Here is a 22638-nt window from a genome sequence, read left to right on the forward strand (position 1 = left end):
ACACTAGATTCATGTATGAATTTTTTTGTGAAAAATTACAGAGGCAGCCAACTGGAAGAGTATAAGTAGTAATTTTTAAGTAAATTTTTAAAAATAATTTCTTAAAAGTAAAAGTAAAGTAAAAAAGAATTTTAAGTAGCCTTTGTTAAAAAAAAAATCAACTATATCAATGCCCAAATCTTCAAGAAACATAGATATGTTTATTTGTAGGTTTATTATTGGAAAGGATAGGGAAAATAGATTAGAAAGCATTTGAGAAATTATGCAGCATTTTCAGTGAAAATAAACTATTAATGAATATTAAAAACTCAATTTCATATCACTTTTTTCATGGTGATGTCATCTGTGAATTTTAAAACTACTCCACCCTACTCAGACTATACTTTAGAAGATGTGATTTAGCTATTTCCTGATTTGTAAAAATGGAAATATTTGGTCTAACAGAATCAGGTCTTGGGAACTCTACATTGCTCCACCCTACTTAGTTTAACAAGGTCAGGAATGTCTGCACCCATACTCAAGGATTTAGTATCTAAGAAGATGGCCTTCAACAGACATGTGCAGAAACAGCTGACAGACCCCTGGGCTGTCCTAGCTAACATTGGTACAGATGAGATGCAGGAAAGTGACGTAAAACCGCCTATATAGGGCACGTCACTTCCTCTCTTCTGCCTCTTTCCACGGAGAGGCAGGTCTGACTGGCAGCGTGCTAAGCGTTCTGACATCTTGGCTGTAAAAATGGAGACTTGAATCCAGGACTTCAATCCCCAGAAGTCCTTGCTCCACTTCCCCAGAATGCTTTGTAATATCACTGAATTCTCACCTGGGCCGAGATCAAGATGGGGTATTTAACCTGATTGGAAAGGCTTCTGGGCTCTCTTATCTTCCTGTCTCCACTGGCAGGCAGACACGTCTCATGATATGAGTGAAATTGAATTGGGCCTCTTGGCCCACCTAGCACATGCCTTTCTTACTTGTATTTTTCTTAAATTCCCAACTTTTAATAAACCTCTAAAAATATCATACTCCTTGCAGAGAGAAACTAATTTCTACCTGCCTCAGTTTCCCTAAATTTTAACTGTTACATGGCGTGGTGGCAGCTATTTGTCTGGGTTTTGGCAGTGAGTTTGCCCTTGGGCTAATTCAGGTTCAGACATCTTGGCTGAGCCCTCTTGGAGTTCAGGCTGATTTCTTCCTCCTTTACTCTCCAAAACCTTACCTTCCTAGAGCCTCTAATCTTCCCCCTGGCACAAGTCAGGCTAGAGAAATCCTATACCCTTTCCTTCTCCCTTCTTCTTAATTCCTTTCCACTATATTAATTAAATCACCATAAATTTCCAGCTGACTTGGGTATTTTTTTTTAATTTGGGATATCCATGGCGACCAAATAATTAATAGAGTTTAGGTCACAATGCTAAAATTATACTTTACACATCACCATGGTTCTGAATTATAGAACTCCAACATCTCACAAGAAGATCAATTGCAATTGATCTAAAAGTCAAAGAAAAGAAACATCATAGTAAGTCACAACTTCTAAGTGCTTAAAGGCATCTCTTTAAAACTACAAGTTATAAGAGTTGGACATTATAAGTTATAAGAGTATGGACATTAGTGGAGGAAATTTTCATGCCAGCAATTCCCTCCATCAATAAAACAACAGGGTCAGACTCAAAAAGTAAAGAAATCAGGTCAGACTATCCTTTTGACACTTTTCTTAAGCTTTAAGAAAAGACTATTACTCCAGCATTTCAGATTATTAACTTTTCCAAGTAGTTTTCTGACATTGAGCAATCATCAGATGAATTCAAATTATATTCACCATTCAAAATATTTTTTGCATCTATCCATATTTACAGATTCTACCTGGTCTTCAGTAAGCCCCCTTCTACTTTTCTACACATAAGTAGACCAAAGGTTATTAATTTTTATATTTCATTAATTCTTTTGGCAGTATAGTGAGGCCTATGTATGATGTATATATAATGACTCTCTTCTCAGAATAATGTTATTAAATATAAAGAATTATAATAATAAAGAATAAAAAAGATAGGGAAATTAAATTATCTCTGTATGCATATGAAATTGAAATATTGTACAGCATTGTTCACTGACAATAAATTAAAGTTGCAAAAGTACAACTTCTTTACATTAATTTTTAATGGTGACCTCGAGGCTCTGAATCATATAATATAGATAACTAGACAGATAGACGGCTAGATGACATTTAGACGTCTAGACAGCAGCTAGACATCTAGACAGCAGCTAGACAACAGCTAGGAAGCTAGACAATCAGACAGCTATATATATGTATATATATATATATTTTTTTTTGATGGTTCAAAGAGGAAACTGACAACAGAGCCATCAATTTTATTATTTGCAATAATAGGAATGTACACTTGGAAGTAGAATGTAATCCCATAAGATTTCAAGAAAAAGACTAGGGTTCTACTTAATTGTAAACTTGTTATATCCTCTAAACAGAATATAAGTCCTTTGAAAACAAGGATTCTTTATATTTTTATTGAAATTTCTATAAAGCAAACCTAAGTAATGTTTGTTGATTGACTCTCAAATCATTACTAAGATTGCTAGAAAAGGTTTCAATGGTTTGGTTTTTTTTTAACATTTTTTCTTTATTTGTTATACTAATAGACCTTCTGTCTAGAGTGGCTTCTTGCTATTCAAATGGGAAATCTATGGGTCTTGTTTAACTATAGTACTGCTCCTTGTTAAGGTCTACCCTTGACTTCACTCAACTTGCATGGTTATGGACCAACTATGGAGATGTTTGCCATCAAGAAGACATAGAAGAGAATGGCCACCGATTTTAAGCATCTGACTTCATAGAAAATTCTTGGTTTTAACAGCAGACTTCACAATAGCTCATGTTGGGAGTGAGAAATGAGACAAAATTATGCTTTGGCTGGGGACCACAAGAAACATCAGAGAACACTCAGTGGAAGGTATTATGGTAATCTGGTACACAGTATTGTGGAATTTTGTATGAAATTTGACCATTTCAAAATACATTTTCTACTTTTAGTTTTCTATTAATAAAAATTACAGATATTGGAATTCACACAGTTTTTTCTCATGTAGTTTTCTATTTCTCCCCTTAGTAGCAAGTGTGGGAGAGATGTCAGGGAAGGAAGGAAAGGAGAAATGATGTGAATATTTTGTATTCTAAATGAAAGTAAAGCCTCATCAAAGCAAATTTTAAAAGATAATAGCATTGTGCTACAAATGTATTTTACCCAATGAATCTAGAGAAAGAAGGTAAATCAGTTTCCTTTATCTTCTGAGGCTTACTTACCTCTCATATATTTGAATAAGAATATGGTCTCTGTCCAAAAGAAAATTCAGGAGATATTGAAAGTGTGGTGTTTTATTTTGGTTGTTTTCAAATATATAAGATTATTCCTAAACATCTTATGGAAATAAAGCCAACAGCAATGTCCTTGAAATAAGTGAAGAGTAAGTCTTGGTTACAATAGCCTGGACATTTGTTTTTGAAAATGTATAACCAGTTTGCCAAACAGTAAGTATAATTTCTAACCTCATTTTCATCGCATATTGTAGGTAAAATTACAAGTAATCCAAAGGCCAATGGAAAGACTCATGTTGCCTACAAGTGGGCTATAGAACAGCAATTGGACAAGAGAAGGGGCGATCATCAGCAATTTGTCATCAAATTGTCAAAGATGTTTTGAAAAATAATATTACATAGGTGCAGCTGTTGAAAATTGACACCCTAATAAACAGTTGCTATAGTTTTAAGTTCAATCTTTTTTTAGAAAGGGTGTGAATTTACCTAAGAATCACTATAAAAAAATATTCATACAATCTTTTACCAATAATAATAACAGCAAAATTATAAAGAAGTTAATAAAATATGATCATAATATTAAACAGAGTGAAGAAAACAGAACCAAAAGAAAAAATATACATACATAGTGACATATTCAGTGTAAACAGACTATATATAAATAAAGCAGCAGCAAAATCCTGATAAATGCACAGGACAAGATGTTTAGAAGGGTCTAGATAACTTTTTTACAACCTTGTTAACATTAAAAGGCATGAATATTAATAACTTTTTAAAAAATTGATTAGGCACACATTTTAAATAAATTTTTTGAAATATTCTTTGCTAAATTAAAATATCCAATTAATTCTCTCTCACCCTCCCCTACTCCCATTAGAAAAGGCATACCTTAACAAAAAGATATATGTTTATATAAAACAATTTCTTACCTATTTCTATTTATCAGTTCATTCTCTCTAGAGGTGGACTTACACAAGTCATTCTTCAAAAAATATTTCTGTGGCTGCATATAATGTTCTCGTTGCTCTTCATTTCACTCTTCATAATTTCATGTAGGTCTTTCCACATTTTCCCAAAATTAACCTGTTCATCATTTTTAATAACTTATAACATTACTCAATCAATAAAACTTGTTCAAAAATACAGAGAGAGAAATAGATAGATAGATAGATAGATAGATAGATAGATAGATAGATAGATAGATAGATAGTGTTAGATTTAAAATAGTTTTGAGCGTTAAATAGTTGTAGATAAGAGAGTGGGAGCCATAAACTGTGATAATTAAAATGTTTGGGAGCAAGGGAAATATATAACAATTATGACCGCTGAAATATGTTTCTACTGTGTCTTGGGTTTATATAAATATAAGATGGTCGCCAGGGAATATATTCCCAATTTATGAATATGCCCAAGCCAACTGGGTTTTCTAGCGAAATTTAATTTATAATACACTGATTAATCAATAGAAAAAGAGAGAAAGTAAGAAAGGAATAAGAATGAATAAATCAGTCAGTTGGTTTTATCACTCACCCAAGATCTCTCTAGGTAAGGCTTCTCATGCCAACCTCAGGCTCCACCTTCAAGAGACCCTCCTTTCAAGAAATGTTTCCAGAGAATTCTCCTCCTGACTCCTCCTGAGTTCTCCTTCCACTGCCTCCTTCAAGATCTCTCCAGGAGCTCTCCCTCCAGGACCTCTCTCCTCTCAGACCTCCTTCAGAGCAAAATAGATAATCAGACAGATTCTCTATTGCTGAATAGTTATAATTCTGCTCTAGATATAGAGAGTATTAGCATATATACAGAAATAAATCACATAATTTGCAAGTAACTTTTGAATTTACTGTAGTTAACATACACATTTCTCTTCATATATTTTATATTTGTCTGTGTGTATGTATATATTTAGTTGTTATTATTATAGGTGGCTCAGTGATAGAGTGCCAGGCCTGGAGTCAGGAAAAGCTGAGTTCAAATCAAAACAATTTTTACATAGTGAAACATGTTTAATAAGTGATTATTAAAATAATCATAAATTATCTTTTCATTACCAAAAGACTCAAATCTTCCCCTATAATTAAAGTAACCATTTGATATCATACAAAAGTATTTTTATTGCATTCATGAATACAGACTCAATATTTCAATACAACTATGTATATGATTCACAAATCTAAGTGTCGGTGAGAAATTAAAATTTCTTCAAATACTTCAAATACAAAAAAAGGTTTCACATTGCATGCTATTGGCATACTTATATTCACAGTTTTCAAAGTAAGAAAAACAAATGTTTAATTTAATTTAATTTCTAAAACAAATGCAAATAATATAACACATTCACTAGTTCTGGTGTTTGGCCTCAGAAACTTATTAGCTGGGTGACCCTAGGCAAGTCATTTAACTTTTGTCTTAACCTAGGAAAAAAGGAAATGACAAACCATCCTACTATCTTTTCCAAGAAAACCCCACAGACAGTCCATGGGGTCATGAAGACTTGGACACAACTGAACAACAAAAACATGTCTATTTATGTGTATGTATATTTTTTGTCAACACAATGAAAAATAACTTCCTTGCCAAAATAAAGTCCTCCAGTGAAGGAAATAAAAGAATAAGAGATTAAGATCTGTTTAATGGAAATACGAAGGGGATAAGTGGAAGGAGGAGTGTGAGAAGGTAATCACTACAAAATGGAGCTGCCAAATGATTCAAAAGAAGAAAGAAGTGTCAACATTGATTGGGCATAAGGTCTTGCTAGGACAAGGCAGTAACTATGCCAATTCCTCTGTCCAGATTTAATCTGTATTTTAAGAAGCCCTTGTAGCGTATCTTTGTTTCTTAGTAATTCTCTGAAGTGTTTCCAGAACAACCTCTTATTCCAAAAATACATGAAGGTTCACTGTAATAACTGAGTGCTTACCCTGAACCTTTCATTAGCTGAGCTCAAAGCACTTTACCAACCCTGCCTCATTAAAAGTCTCATCATTACACCCAGGGATGAGAATATATTATTCCCATTTTTCAGAGGAAAAATAGAGGCCTTAAAGCACATCAAAAAGAGAAATAGGACCTAAAAATGTCTTTTCTGATTCCAAATCCAATGTTCTGGCCAGACACTCATGACCACCTCATTTTGGGTAACAATATCCATTTATTGAACATCCACTCAACTCCCCACCCTTTCTGATGAGCCTGAGTGTGAAAAGATGACTTTAATTAAACAGCTCTAATATGCATCGCTCAACACTATTATTCATAGATGTTAAATATATTCATTTTTACCCTATTTGATAAAATACATACAATTCCAGGACCATGCTTCCATGAAGAAACTCACAATCTCTGTTCGAATCAGATGAGCCTCTTTACAAGACAAATCTCTAAACTCCCAAATCAAGAACAAGATTCAACGGGAATTTCTTACTTAATCTCTTTGTGCCTCAATTTCCTTATCTCTAAAATGAAATAATACATTAACTATCATGTTGACCCAACTCACTTTTCCTACATTTACCTCTTCATTCTTGGAACCAAGACATAGCATTGATTCCAAGATGGAAAATAAGGTTAAAAAACAACTACAACGAGCTAATTATGTGCCAGGCATTGTGCTAAGAATTGGGGATCAAATACAAGTGAAAAGGAAGGCTGTCTGTTCCCTCCAGGAGCTTCCACTCTAATAAGGGAAAATAAAAGACAAAAGGGGACTGTAATAGGTGGGAGAGGTACCCACCCTTAGAGGCATGATGTTGAAGTCTGGAAAGTCAGAAGCAGAATGTGACAAGGAAATCACTTTAAAAGACTGATATATATTAATTTAAGGTCACCAAGGAATTTAGCTATGTAATTCCTTAATGAAAACTCAAGTCAGCAGTCAACCTTTTATGGAGTTTAATTACAAACAGGAGGAAGAAAGGTATTAGAGAGAGAGAGAGAGAGAGAGAGAGAGAGAGAGAGAGAGAGAGAGAAAGAGAGAGAGAGAGAGAAGGGAATAGGGCTTAATTACCCCCTCTGTTTAGGCTGGGCCAAAAGGCCCAAGCCCCTAGATAGCTGAGGCAAAGAAAGAGATCAGTCCCTATCACTCACGTGACCAAAATGGAGAAACAGTCTCAGGGGCCTCCACCTCCAGCTTCCTTCAGAGCAAGCCTCTCAGAGCACAACCTCTCAGAGCAAAACCTCTCCAACCAACCTAGTCCTCAGACCCCCACTATCTTTAAGGAAAACATCTAAGTTCCCTCCCCTCAGTTCTCACATCTACCAATCACTGTCCATGTCTTCCCTGTGCCAATGGTGGCTCTAGATTAACCCAGGACCACCCAGAGGTCTGTGGCTTTGCACATGTCTGTTGAAGATCATATTCTCAAATAATTAAATCTTGATCCTTTGCTGCAGCCCTTCCTAAATCCTGTTACCCTGAGTAGGGTGGAGATTGTATTTTCCAAGACCTGGTTCTGTCATTCCAAGTATCTCTATTGTATCAATTCTAAAATCAATCATGACTCAAAGAACTTCCTGTTCTATGCTTAAGCATAAGTCAAAGCCCTTTCCATTGTTCAGCAAAAGGTTTCTGTCCTAAAGTAGTCTTAAGTAGGGAGGAGAAGGACCCTCCCATGCCAAGGGGGGGTTCACATTCCAATAGACTATCAGTAGGAAATTTTTTCCAGTATGAAATTTCCCAATGGTGAAATTTCCAACATTTATAAGTCTAAGAAATTTTAAGGTTTACAAGAACTAGGGACAAATGAAGGTTGGCTCTCTGCTCCCTCTACCAAATAAAGGCCCCAGGAGAAACTCACCAATGGGAAAAAGCAGAAGACCAAACAGAGGGATCTTCCAGGATGAAATGTTCCAAAACACAAGAGAAATTAGGACTAATAAAAAGGCAACACTACTGTTGACAATAGGGTTTTTTATTAATTTTTTATTTTATTTTCCCAATTCTATATAATAACAATTTCAACTTACATTTTCTGAAATTATAAGATCCAAATTATCATCCTCTCTCCCTTCCCTCCCCTCTCTTAGAGAGATAAGAAATTTGACCAATGTTGTACTTGTTTGATCATGCAAAACATGCTTCCATATTGGTTAGACAATAGGTTTTTTGAGTTTTTTTAAACCCTTACCTTCTGTCTTAGAATCAATACTGTGTATTGGTTCCAAGACAGATGAACAGTAAGAACTGGACAATGGGAATTAAGTGACTTACCTAGGGTCACACAGCCAGGAAGTATCTGAGGTCAGATCTGAACCCAGGACCTCCTATCTATAGATCTGGTTCTCTATCCATCAAGCCACCTATCTGCCTCTGACAATAGGTGTTTAATAAACAGTTTGTCCCCCTTCACATAAACTCTTCTTAAAAAAGAAAGATTTTTCCCCAACAATACAAAAATCTAAATTATTTTATTAAAAATTTATTTAAAATGTATTAAGTATTATTAAAAAATATTAGATTTACCTAACATTCACCGTTCCCCAAAAGATTCCTTATCTTGGCATGGAGGTGACCTTGGATTTTCTAAGCCAAGTACATCCCTACAAAATGAAAAGACACTTGAATAGAGTCCAAGCAAGAGATGAAGCAACTGTTGTCTGAGGCCCTACTAAATACCTTCTTTGCCATGCTCCATGGCTATGACACAAGACTTTTTCTCCAAGGATACTATAACATATTACAAAATTATCCCACCTCTTCTTTGTAGGAAATACCTCATATCTCTTGGGTTACACACTTAATGCTCCAATTTCAGCAGATAATTGGTTTATATATTTATAGGCAGTATGGTGTGACTAGTAACTGACAATAGTTCCTTCTGTGGTCCACATGGCACATGGACTCAACTAGCCAGGCTGGTCCAAGAGGCCCCTGAAGGCCTTGCCTCTCCTGAATACACAAAGTCCCATGAATGATGAAAACAAAAGCAGCTTCCCACATCCTAGTAGCAGACCCAGCAGCAATAACAAATTTGAACTTCTGACAAAGAAAGTATTGGCTTTTGAGGGGAAGTACCCAGAACAAAAGAAGATTCTACTTGTCGTTTGTCAAACTATTCCCAATGAAGTTAATTAACAGCCTGGTAAAGACTAATGGGGTAGCAAGGTGACACAGTGTATAGAGTGCCAGGTCTGAAGTCAGGAAGACTCTATGTTCCTAAATTCAAATCTGGCCTCACAGCCCTGCAAGCCAGCAGCAGAGGAGACAGAATCTGCAGCTTTCAGAATTCCCAGTCCAAAGCAAAAAAAGGCTGGGAAAATGAGCAAACAGCAAAAGAAACTTCTAACCCTAGAAAATTTCTAGGGTGACAAAGACCGAAACATAGTCAATAGGGGACTGTGAGATTCAAGCAACCACGTGCAAAATGTCAAAGACAAATTAAAATTGGTCTCTAGCACTGTCAGAACTCAAAAAGGAATTCAAAAATCAAATATGACAGGTTAAAGAAAAATGGGGGGGAAAATGAAACTAATGCAAAAAGAAAACAACAACTTAAAAAGTAAAAGTGGTTAACTGGCAAAAGAGGATCAAAAATCCATTGAAGAAAATAATTTTTTTTAAACCAGAATAGACCTACTGGGAAAAAAGAGACAAAACAGTCTAATGAAGAAAACGAGTTCCATGAAAAGTAGAATGAATCAAACAGAGAAGGAGAATCAAAAGGTCATAGAAAAAAATCATTCTTTAAAAATTAGAATTGGGCAAATAGAATCTAATGACTTCATGAGGCATCGAGAAACATTAAAACAAAATAAAGAGAATGAAAAAAATAGAAGAAAATATGAAATATCTCAATGAGAAAACACCTGACCTGGAAAATAAACCCAAGAAAAGCAATTTATACCCTTCTGCCTTGGAACCAAAAGATAGAAGGGAAGGAAGGAAGGAAGGAAGGAAGGAAGGAAGGAAGGAAGGAAGGAAGGAAGGAAGGAAGGAAGGAAGGAAGGAAGGAAGGAAGGAAGGAAGGAAGGAAGGAAAACACAGACACAACTGAAACAACTGAACAACAAAAAACTAATGATGTCTCATTGATGGTAGCCTCATAGTAGATGTACTAGTTAGCACTAATAAGTTACTGGATTCTGCTCTAATCATGCTATGGTTATTATCATTTCTCATGAAGTATGAGAATAAGCTTCATGTTCTACTCCTGATTCATTTATACATCAAGAATCTTTTTATTCTCTCCCTTTCTGTGGAGAACCCTTCGACTTTTATCTCATATATATAACTAGAAACTTTCCTTAGAGTAGCTAAGGTGAGGATAAAGAGCCAAAGGATATGAGAATCAGGGAGCCTATTTTATCTGTTGAGAAACTAAATGATCCCAAAACAATGAACCTAGCATAAGCCTCATCAGCAGGGAAAAGTCAAGGATAGGTGCTGGTTGCAGGCTCCTGTGGCCTCCTGAATGGACCTAATGATCCACTTTTCAAGACTAGATTTATGACAGGGAAGTAAGGCAGGATGTTAGACAATGGCTGGAAAGGAAAATGACAGGGGTCCCTTTGCTGACTCTGGGTGCAAGACTTGTTTCATTGCCCCTACACAGATCCAGGTCACAGTCCTGGGTTATGGTCTAATCTAATACTATATTGATTCCAAGAGAGAAGAGCAGTAAAGACAAGGCAATTGGGATATAAGCAACTTCCTTGCCCAGGGTTACACAGTTCAAAGTGCCTGAGGTCAGATTTAAACCCAAGACCTCCAGGCCCAACACTATCCACTAAGCCACTTAGGTGTCCCCATATGAAGTGATTTTTGCAGATATTTCTGGACTCATTTGACCCTTGTTTTAAGTTGGCTATCCTCACTGAATTCAACTACTATCTGGTGCCTTCCATCAGGAAGAAAACAAGGTTTAACCACTATAGATTATAAATCATTATTTCCCTATAGTCTCTTTCAGCATTCTAAGCCCTGACTTAATTCTCTTTCTAGTCAAAAACCTTCTGCTGTATTTGGGTAGGCCTCAAGGAATACTAGAGTCCTTGAGAAAGAAGAGTGACCTGGAATTGGAGTAACAAAAATGTATACAAGGTAATAGAAAAGGATGGAATGAACCTCAAAAGAGGAGAGATTGCAAAGTGATAGTGGTAGAAGAAGCGGCAAGGATTTGGGAAGAAAGCAAGGAGTTGGGTATGTCTTTCCTCTTGACCAACTGTGTGGAGATTTTAAAGCAGGAGCAAGCCACATTAGAAAGTGGTGCATTTTTTTCTCAAGAGCAAGAACCACCAGAAGATGCAAAGAATGTAAAATAAATGGGTCCAAGATGAAGGGGTATTTGTCTACATTAAGGGTATAACGGTATTATCTCCTTCCATTTCAATCACTTCTAGAGCTCTAATCTCTACTCAGTAGGGATCTGTCTTCCCTGGTTCCAGTGAATTCCTTCTTCAGATTCCACTGAAAATGGAGAAGTTCTCACCTGCTCTCTTTTTTTGGATTTGCCGCAGTCAGGGTCCAGCCCCACTCGTGACTCCAGATCAGTCAAAATAAATAACAAATGGAAGACGGCTTAATCATTATGGCCATGGGACTGCTTTGCATCTGACAGCTGCTCCACCATTCCCAGGCTTGATTTTTATTTTTATACCCATTTTCTTGGCAGGCAGATTACATTACCTAACACATATATTCAAAGAGAGATAATTGGAAAAGTGATAAACTTTTTAACAAATCACCTAACATTCTATATTTTTGAATTGTGATTACAGACAGAATACAAGATAAATTATTTCATCACAGGTGGCTTCCTAGGGAGTTTGAGTTACTGAATTGTGTAATTGAGTCACTGAGGCATATTGAAGCTTAGTGTACCTATACTGTACCTGTACATATTGTATGGGCCTTTATGATTGATTTGTGTGCTGGCTTCATGAGAAAGTTTTGGTCTTGGCCTGTAGCTGCGGTTTTGCTGGGAATTATGTACCAAAGTTAACCCACAATAGTCTTTTGGGATTGGGTTTGAGGGTCTGATCTTTTGGTGATGTTTTAGAGAATTAGGGTACAGGTGTTTTGCTCTTGCATTATTTCTTTTGAGACTAGGGGGAATAATAATCATGTCAATTCATAGGTAAGGGGCATTGATGAAAGAAGTCATGCAAGGGGGATAGAGTGGTCACATCTCGCCAAGGACCACTCTGTGGTCTCCCCAGCTACCATGCATGACTCTGTCAAGGCGTTCTGGTCTGATGGCCCCCAGCATGGATTGAGGAAACCCTGAGCAAAAGATGATTCCATTCCAGGAGAGAAATGAAAGATTCCAAGAGACAATGAGAGGGACCAAGCTAAAACCAAAGGTAGCATGATGATGTAAGAAATATATTGGAATTAGAGTCAAAAAATCTGGATTCAGTTCCTAGCTTCTATATTTCATAGATGAATGACTTTGGACATCAACCTCTTTGTATCTAAGTTTCCCCATCTGTTAAAAAAAAAAAAAGAGTGAGTGGATTAAATGATCTTGAAAGTCCCTTCTAGCTCTAAATCCTATGTTACTATAAACTCAATGTTTATTATGTTTATTTAGTAGTATAGCTGGAGATTTTTGAAGATAGCAAAATGGAGCCTTCTGAACCTAAAACACAAAATCAACAACATTCCTGAATTTTTAGGGGAAGGAATAGAGAAAAGAATAGAACTGTGGGGATAGGAAAAGTAGTCCTCTAATTAAGTACCAGGCTACCTTTATTGGCAATGGCACCAGCAAATTGATACATAATCCCAAAATGTGTCAATCTTCCATGGGACCCCCCCCTTTTTTGGTGCTTTTTTCACATGAGAACCCTTACCTTCTGACCTGACTACCATCCCAGCTTTTCCATGGGTCCCTAACCCAGGAAGCCAACAATATAAAAAATTTGGCAGATATGAAGAAGAAATGAAAACTGTGGGAAAACATAAGTGGTGGTAATTATAAATATAGATGTTGAAGATAGAAAGATCTGTGTCTTTCCATAATGCTGTATTCTATTTTTACCACAACTAGATATCATACTGTAAAGTTCCGTTTTCTAACCAAGTTCCCCAAGAGTCATCCAAACTGATTCTTGTCATTTTAAATTTTTTTTATAAATGCATGGTGTCCAGAATTACACTTCCAATTCAACATTTTCCATTGCTTGGCATTAGTCCCCAGATGGAAAGAACAGAATTCTAAAGATATGAATAAAACTCAACCTTCACACATCAAATGTCTTTTTAAGATAGAATTCTTTTTGTTGAATCTTTGCCTCTGGGTACTCTATTTCAGTGGTTAACAATTTAGAATTTAAACTGTGATTTTTTTTTTGGTACCGTCCAAAATTCATACAGTCCACTTTTGCCAAACCACATTGGTTCTGGGTTTAAAGTTTCTAAATTTAAAAGGTTCTGATGGCATAATCATTCAGTAATGTGGTTTGGTCCATGCTACTGATATCACCCTCCCAAATTCCTATGTTAACCTCAGAATGGGCTTTCTGCTTTTTCTATATTGGTTCAATCTTTTTTGAAATTTGTGCTGTCTTCTTGCTCCCTATGCAAGGTTTGGCATTGTTTTGTTTTTGGTCTTTTTAATCCTTCTACAAGCTTGGAATTAAGTACAAAAAATACAGAGCTACCTACTACTGGGAGAATTCTTTTTTTTAACGTCTGATCCAGGGAGGGAGGAGGAGGCTCAGGTATCAGCAGACCAAAGGAGACCTCTTTCCCAACCTTGGCCACTTCCATCTCAGTCACCATGGCCACCAAACTGCCTGGCCGCCCTCCCCTCCCCCAAATGGCTTGTTCTCTCTCTGCTGATTGTATAACTCGCTCACGAAAATGACCCAGTTTGTTTGGCAAGATCTGATTTTTTTTTATAAACTCACCCTGCTTTTCCTGGTCACGATTCTCTCGTGGATGTTTAGAGAGTCTCGCTTAGTATTTGTTCGGCTGTGTTGCTAAGCTAAGGATTGATAGCTTTCTCACCAGCTGCTCCTTTGCAGGCTCCCTCCCTCCTCTCTCTCCAGCAGATCTGGGACACATTTGCCTTTATGCAGTGGTTTGCTAGCTCTGTAGTTATCTTCTAAATAGATTTTTTTTTTTAAATAAGACTTCTGATATAAGTTGACATTCAGGCCGACAGTTTTTTTAAAAATAGGCTAATTTGTCCTAATTAACAGGGATAAGGTGGGAGAGAGAAAAGCAGGGAGAATTTGTAAGGACTATGAATTAGAGAAGGTAATTAAAGAAATGTCCTTTTACTTTCAAGTACATCTGGTACCCAGAGCCTCATTTTGCTCTGCAAAGAGGGGATGAGAGACGCGAGCTCTCCTACATCAAAGGGCTGTTGTAAGGATCAAATGAGATAAAATAGTGTAAAGTATTATAATGGCAAAGCTTTTCTCCAAAGAAGAGATTTGAGGGTGTACCTGCGCTCATTTTTTGCAGAGCTAAGGGATTATAGATGTAGTACATTACCTAGAGCAACCCGTGGGTCAGCAAGTATTTATTAAGCACCTATGAACCTAGTATTTATGGGTAGCTAGATGGCATGGTGGATAGAGTGCTGGATCTGAAGTCAGAAAAATTCATCTTACCAAGTTCAAATCCAGCCTCAGGCATTTTATTAGCTGGGTGACCTTGAGCAAGTTACTTAACCCTATTGGCCTCAGTTTCCTTATCTGTAAAATGAGCTGGAGAAGGAAATGGCAAACCACTCCAATTTCTTTGCCACCAAAAAAAAAAACAAAACAGGGTCATAAAGTCAGACAGGACTGAAATGATTGTACAATAAAAACCAGATATTTCTATGTACTAAGTATTGTGAAAGGTAAAGATACAAATACAATGAATTAAATAATCTCTAGTAGGAATGAGTTTATATTCTAAAGGGGAGACAAAAGTATGTGTGTATATATAAAAGAAAACTTAGACATGCTACTGATGTCTATTTTAAATACATATACATTTACATGTGAATAAATATATATATATATATGTTAGCATGTATATAATAAAAAGTCTTAATACAATAGATTTAACCATAGGTGACCATGAGGGCAAGCACCAGCTTGAAAGACCAGTTATAGGGTCCATGTGCCTGAGCTGGGGCTTAGAAGAATGTCAAACCTGGTTGATGTATTTGTTAGTTTTGCTGCATGGGAGGATTTTTTTTCTTTTTTTCTTTTATTCTTGGTTACAAGGGTTGGCTCTTGGGAAAGGAGACAGAGAAGAATGAAGGATAGTGAGTGGATGGCTGATTTGACTGGAAAAAGGAACTGCCAGCAGGTCAGTCAAAACCTTTCCTAGAACTAACTGTCTTAAGCAAGTTGCCTAAGAGCAGCAATTCTCAAACTTTTTGGCCTTAGGATCCTATAGTGAATAGAGATTCATTTGATCACATTCCTTTTTTTTTTAAATAAAAAATACCAGGGAGGGAAACAATGTGATTATTGTAACCAAGGAATAATGTTCTAAATTGACTAAATAAACTTATTCAAATGGGAAAAATAAATAAATAAATAAATAAATAAATAAAGATTACCAGTTAGAAAATTTTAAAGGGAGAATTTAAGGAAATGAAAAGTGCTTTGTAAACTATGAAACAAGATTTATTAAGCACTCATGCTATGAAGAACACAATCCAGGAGCCGGGGATACCCAACGTTTAGATAAGATGCCGGCCCAACCCTTCAGAAGCTTTTAGTCCAGGAGAGGGATAAGCCATCAATTCACATAATTCTAATACATGATGAAAATGAACGCCCAGTCCTATAGCACATCACCCGGGGCCTTGATCTCCACCAAAAATAAGGAGTCACATATTAATGGGCTTTGGGATTGGTGTCATAAATGCATTAAATAGTTGAAATTCTATGAGAGAGAATGCTGGGGATCAAGAAGGGCCTCAAAGAGAAGGGGCTCTATAACCTGGGCTCTGAAGGATGTTTGATAACTTATCAGTCAAAGCAAGAGAGGAGGGGATACTGCAGTCACAAGGAGCAGCCGGAGTAAGCAAAAGTCCGAAGGCATGGAAGCACGTTGTCATACACTTGTCAGTGTGTACATGGAAGGGAAATCACATCATAGCTTCCACATGAGCCTCATTCGCACAAACCCAGATTTACCCAGATTTTAGCAAAGGATTTGCTATTCTCACAGAATAAATGAGGAGATGGGGGCTTTAGGATAGCGCTCTAAAATGATTTTAGAACTGGTTGAATTGCTGGAAATTGGTCATTGAAGAAATAATGTCATTTTTGAAGGGAAATATCCGACAGGGATTTGTGCTTATCCCTGAATTAATGTTTTTATCAATGACTTTTTAATCATTTTCTATTTTATTATTTAATATTTTTTTAATATTCTAAATCAATGACTTGAAGGCATAGCCTCAAATTTGCAGATGATACAAAGAAAGGAGGGATCATCAACATGCTAAGTGACAATCAGAAAGATTTTGACAGGCTAGAACATTGGGGTAAATCTAAAAGGAAAAGATATTGGCATTCTTTGTTTTTATATGACCATCATTTCCAAATCTCTCTCTTCCTCCTCCACATCTCGAGAAAGCCATCCCTTATAAAAAGAGGAGAAACAGAGACAAGGAGAAAGAGAGAGAAGTGGAAGCCATTCAACAAATGTAACTAATGTATCCATCAAGGCTGATGATATGTGCAATATTTTACATCCATTGTCTTCCACATCTGAAAAGAAAGGAGATAAATTTTCTCAGCTCTTCTTCAGATCCAAATTTGATCATTTTAATTACCTAGGGTTCAATTTCAGAGATCTTTGGTTATTCGGGTTGTTTCCATTTATACCGCTGTAGTCATAGTATATATTGTTTTCCTGGCTCTTACTTCATTCTGCATCAATTCACATAAGTCTTCTCCGGCTTCTTTTATATTCTTCATATTTATTATTTCTTCTGGCTCAGCAATATTCCATTACATTCACATCCCACAGTTTTTCTGGCCTTTCTAGTCCTAATTTCTGGTCCTTTACTTAAAAAAAAAGTATTGACATAAATATTGTCATACATTGAGTACTTTTATTTCTATTTTTGACCTCCTAGGATGATATTTCTGATGGTAGTATCTCTGAATCAAAGAGAATGGACATTTTAGTCACTCCTTAGTATAATTCCAAATTGCTTTCCAGAATCATTTGACCAATTCAGAGCTTCATCAGCGGCGATAAAGAAGCTGCTAGATGGCAGAGTGGAGGGAGCACCAGGCCTGGAATCAAATCTGCACATTTCCTAGCTGTGTGACCCTGGCAGGTCACTTAACTCTGACTACCAGCCGTTACTGCTCTTCTATCCTAAGAGTTAAAACTAAGATAGAAGGTAAAGATTAAAAACAAAATAAAACACTGTGGGTTTTTAAATTAATAACCATTAACTAAATATATTTTATAAAGTTTTATTAATAATAACTAAAACAAAAGAACTGCCTGATTCCAGCCCAGTCACAGGTCTAAGAGAGAAAAGAGGAGTTCCAGCCACTTAAATACAATCATGCAAAATGTGGGGATGTAGGAAAATGAAATTTTGAGAAATACTAAGGGACTTCTGGGGGATAAAGTCCAAAGGCTCAAAATCTCCATTTATACAACACAATGGGTTAAGTATGCCTACTTTCCATACAACCCCTCTGACATTGACTATTCCCATCTTTTATAATCTTTGTCAATTTGCTAAAACCTCAGGATTGCTTGGTTTGCATTTCTCTTTTATTAATGCTTAAAAACTGTCATAGGTTTGACAGTTTGCAAAAGTAAAAATGTAACAGATAAATGACAAGCCTTTACTAAGTACCTACTACAAACCAGGCACTGTTAAGTATTTTACAAATAGTATCTCATTTTAACCTCATAGCTACCCTAGGAGATAGATACTATTCTTATCCCCATTGTACAGATGAGGAAACTGAGGCAAACAGAGGGTAAATGACTTGCCAAGGGGTCATAGAGCTAGTAAGTATTTGATGTCAACTTTTTTTTTGAGTACAATGATTCTTTTTTATTTTTATTTTTTGAAAATTTTATTTAATTAGTTAATTTAGAATATTTTTCCTTAGCTACAAGAATCATGTTCTTTTTCTCCCCTTCCCCTACCCCCTCCCGTAGCTGATGCACAATTTCACTGGGTTTTACATGTATCCTTGATCAAGATCTATTTCCATATTATTGATGTTTGCACCACGGTGATCATTTAGAGTCTAAATCCCCAATCATACCCCGATCAACCCATGTGATCAAGCAGTTATTTTTCTTCTGTTTCTACTCCCACAGTTCTTTCTTTAGATGTGGATAGCATTCTTCCTCCTAAGTTCCTCAGTGTTGTCCTGGATCATTGCATTGCTGCTAGTGGAGAAGTCCATTACAGTAAATTGTGCCAAAATGTTCTTCTGGTTCTGCTCCTCTCACTCTGCATCAGTTCCTGGAGTTTGTTCCAGTTCACATGGAATTCCTCCAGTTCATTATTCCTTTTAGCATAATAGCATTCCATCGTGAGGTCAATTTTTATTTTTAATTCAGGTCTCCCCAACTCCAGGCTCACCACTCTATCACCCTGAAATGACTGAAATAGGAATAAAGTCTTATACCGGGTCAAAAAATCAACTTTACAAATACAAAATGGCCAAGGCATGGCTAGGCCCCAGGTCTTCTGAAAAAGGGTTGAAGGATTTAGTGGACTGCAAACTCATTACAAATGAACAGTGTGGTATGGCAGGCAATGAAAGCTAATGTGATTTTATGCTATGGTAAGAAGCAGAAGGGATTAGTGGATATGGAGTCCAGACTTCCATCCTGTCTGTAGTCTATAACCCTAGTTCCGAGGCTCCGACTTCTGGTCCTTCAGGGATTGCCCGGGTCCTCTGAAGCTGGGATGGAAAAACAAGAGAGACCAGAAACAACCCTTCCCAAGTCCATTTCTCAGAGTGGGAAAAAGAAGGAGCAGGACAAGTCAAGTCCTTCCCTTCTCACCAGGTCACATCCTGGTATCTTGGCTGCAGATGAACTAAGACCTTCCCCTTCACAAGCAGCAAATGGATGCCTCTGAAATGAGCTCCACGGAAAGATGGCGGGAAAGAGTCAAAAAGAGAAAAATCATCCCTGTCTCACAAGTTTTAAAGACAGGCACCCAATCAAAACAGGTCAAACCACCCCTCCCCCCATTTGATAAGGGACAAAGGGACCTTTTTTTTAGGGAGTCCAATGGGCCTGCACAGAGAAGCTGCATTACATGGCATTGTGTTCAGTGCTGTGAGCCACATTTTAGGAAGAGCATGGATAAGATCCAAGGGATGTGAAGGGCCTAGACTTAGGAAGATTGGCTGAAGGAACTTTTCATTTGGAAAAAAAAATCTAGAAGGTGTATAATTACCCTCTTCAAGTACAGGAAAGGCTTTGTGTTTCACAGAGGTAGAATTTGAAAAAAAGGCAAATTTAGAACTGATCTCAGAAAAAAACTAGGTAACAGCCAGAGCTACTCAAAATGAAGGAAAGAAGGAAATAAGCATTAATTAATCTCCTACTGTATGTCAGGCACTATGATAAGCACTTTACAAATATCTCATTTGATCCTGATAACAACACAGTGGGGTCAGGTGGCAGGTGCTATCATTTTCCTTATTTTATGGATGAGGAAACAGACAGACAAGAGTGGTTAGGGTCATGTAGTTAGTGTCTGAGGCTGGCTTTGAACGTGAGTCTTCCTGCCTCTAGGTCGTTGAAATTAGTAGGACCTTTAGTGAGATCTTTTAAGTGAAAGCTAAATGATTACTTTTGGGTATGATTTAGAGATTCTAGTTCATTACGCAGATTGGATTAGATAACCCCAGAGTAATCTTCCAAATCCTATAGCTCCACTATGACTATGTGTCAATTCTTCCTGACCCCATTTAGGGTTTTCTTGGCAAAGACACTGGAGTACTTGACTATTTCCTTCTCCAGCTCATTTTACAGATGAGAAAACTGAGGCAAGCAGTGATTACCCAGAGTCACACCACAAGTAAGTGTCTGAGGTCAAATTTGAACTCTGTGCCTCCTAGCTCCACCATGCATTTCTCTTTTTTTTTTTTAATTTTAAACATTATTTCATTTGGTCATTTCCAAACATTATTCACTGGAAACAAAGATCATTTTCTTTTCCTCCCCGCCTCCACTCCCACCACCTTTCCCTCTCCCATAGCTGACGCATGATTCCATTGGTTATCACATGTGTTCTTGACTCAAACCCATTTCCCTGTTGTTAGTATTTGCATTAGAGTGTTCATTTAGAGTCTCTCCTCAGTCATATCCCCTCAACCCCTGTAGTCAAGCAGTTGCTTTTCATCAGTGTTTTTACTCCCACAGTTTATCCTCTGCTTGTGGATAGTATTTTTTAGATCCCTGCAGATTGTTCAGGGAAATTGCATTGACACTAATGGAGAAGTCCATCACCTTCAATTGTACCACAATGTATCAGTCTCTGTGTACAATGTTCTCCTGGTTCTGCTCCTTTCTCTCTGCATCACTTCCTGGAGGTTTTCCAGTCTCCATGGAATTCCTCCACTTTATTATTCCTTTTAGCACAATAGTATTCCATCACCAACATATACCACAATTTGTTCAGCCATTCCCCAATTGAAGAGCATCCCCTCGTTTTCCAATTTTTGGCCACCACAAAGAGTGCAGCTATGAATATTCTTGTACAAGTCTTTTTCCTTATTATCTCTTTGGGGTACAAAACCAGCAGTGCTATAGCTGGATCAAAGGGCAGACAGTCTTTTATCACCCTTTGGGCATAGTTCCAAATTGCCCTCCAGAATGGTTGGATCAGTTCACAACTCCACCAGCAATGAATTAGTGTCCCTACTTTTCCGCATCCCCTCCAGCATTCATTACTTTCCATAGCTGTCATGTTAGCCAATCTGCTAGGTGTGAGGTGATACCTCAGAGTTGTTTTGATTTGCATCTCTCTGATTATAAGGGATGTAGAGCACTTTTTCATGTGCTTATTAATAGTTTTGATTTCTTTGGCTGAGAATTGCCTGTTCATGTCCCTTGCCCATTTATCAATTCGAGAATGGCTTGATTTTTTGTACAATTGATTTAGTTCTTTGTAAATTTGAGTAATTAAACCTTTGTCAGAGGTTTTTATGAAGATTGTTTTCCAATTTGTTGCTTCCCTTCTGATTTTGGTTACATTGGTTTTGTTTGTACAAAAACTTTCTAATTTGATGTATTCCAGATTATTTATTTTGCATTTTGTAACTCTTTCTAATTCTTGCTTGGTTTTGAAGTCTTTCCCTTCCCAAAGGTCTGACATGTATGCTATTCGGTGTTCGCCTAATTTTCTTATAGTTTCCTTCTTTATGTTCAAGTCATTCACCCATTTTGAATTTATCTTGGTGTAGGGTGTGAGGTGTTGATCTAAACCTAATCTTTCCCACACTGTCCTCCAATTTTCCCAGCAGTTTTTATGAAATAATGGATTTTTGTCCAAAAGCTGGGATCTTTGGGTTTGTCATATACTGTCTTGCTGAGGTCGCTTGCCCCCAGTCTATTCCACTGATCCTCCTTTCTGTCTCTTAGCCAGTACCAAATTGTTTTGATGACCACTGCTTTATAATATAGTCTGAGATCTGGGACTGCAAGGCCCCCTTCCTTTGTATTTTTTTTTCATTATTTCCCTGGATATCCTTGATCTTTTGTTCTTCCAAATGAACTTTGTTATGTTTTTTTCTAAATCATTAAAAAAAATTTTTGGAAGTTCCATGGGTATGGCACTGAATAGATAGATGAGTTTGGGTAGGATGGTCATTTTTATTATATTGGCTTGTCCTACCCATGAGCAGTTAATGTTCTTCCAATTGTTCAAGTCTAGTTTTAGTTGTGTGGAAAGTTTTTTGTAGTTGTGTTCATATAGTTCCTGTGTTTGTCTCGGGAGATAGATTCCTAAGTATTTTATTTTGTCTAAGGTAATTTTGAATGGGATTTCTCTTTCTAGTTCTTGCTGCTGAGCTGGAATTATATAGAAATGCTGATGACTTATGTGGGTTTATTTTGTATCCTGCAACTTTGCTAAAGTTGTTGATTATTTCGATTTAGCTTTTTGGTTGAATCTCTAGGATTCTTTAAGTAGACCATCATGTCATCTGCAAAGAGCGATAATTTGGTCTCCTCCTTGCCTATTTTAATGCCTTCAATTTCTTTTTCTTCTCTAATTGCTACTGCTAGAGTTTCTAATACAATGTCAAATAATAGAGGTGATAATGGGCATCCTTGTTTCACTCCTGATCTTAATGGGAATTGATTTAGTTTATCCCCATTGCAGATGATATTAGTTGATGGT

The 22638-nt window shown here is 36.9% G+C and overlaps 1 long non-coding RNA gene across 2 annotated transcripts in view; it reads right to left on the minus strand.

The window, feature by feature from the left end:
- Nucleotides 1–2353: 2353 nt before the first annotated feature.
- Nucleotides 2354–22638, minus strand: part of LOC107648993 (uncharacterized) — a 126956-nt gene continuing 106671 nt past the window's right edge. For both annotated transcript variants that reach the window (XR_008911383.1, XR_008911384.1), the window contains exons 5-6: nucleotides 4862–5042; nucleotides 2354–4414 (exon numbers count right to left, since the gene is read on the minus strand). This is a non-coding gene — a long non-coding RNA (uncharacterized LOC107648993). The remainder of the gene's footprint in view (nucleotides 4415–4861; nucleotides 5043–22638) is intronic.

The sequence above is a fragment of the Monodelphis domestica genome, chromosome 4 (genome assembly GCF_027887165.1).
Source record: "Monodelphis domestica isolate mMonDom1 chromosome 4, mMonDom1.pri, whole genome shotgun sequence".
Classification (NCBI taxonomy): Eukaryota; Metazoa; Chordata; class Mammalia; order Didelphimorphia; family Didelphidae; genus Monodelphis; species Monodelphis domestica.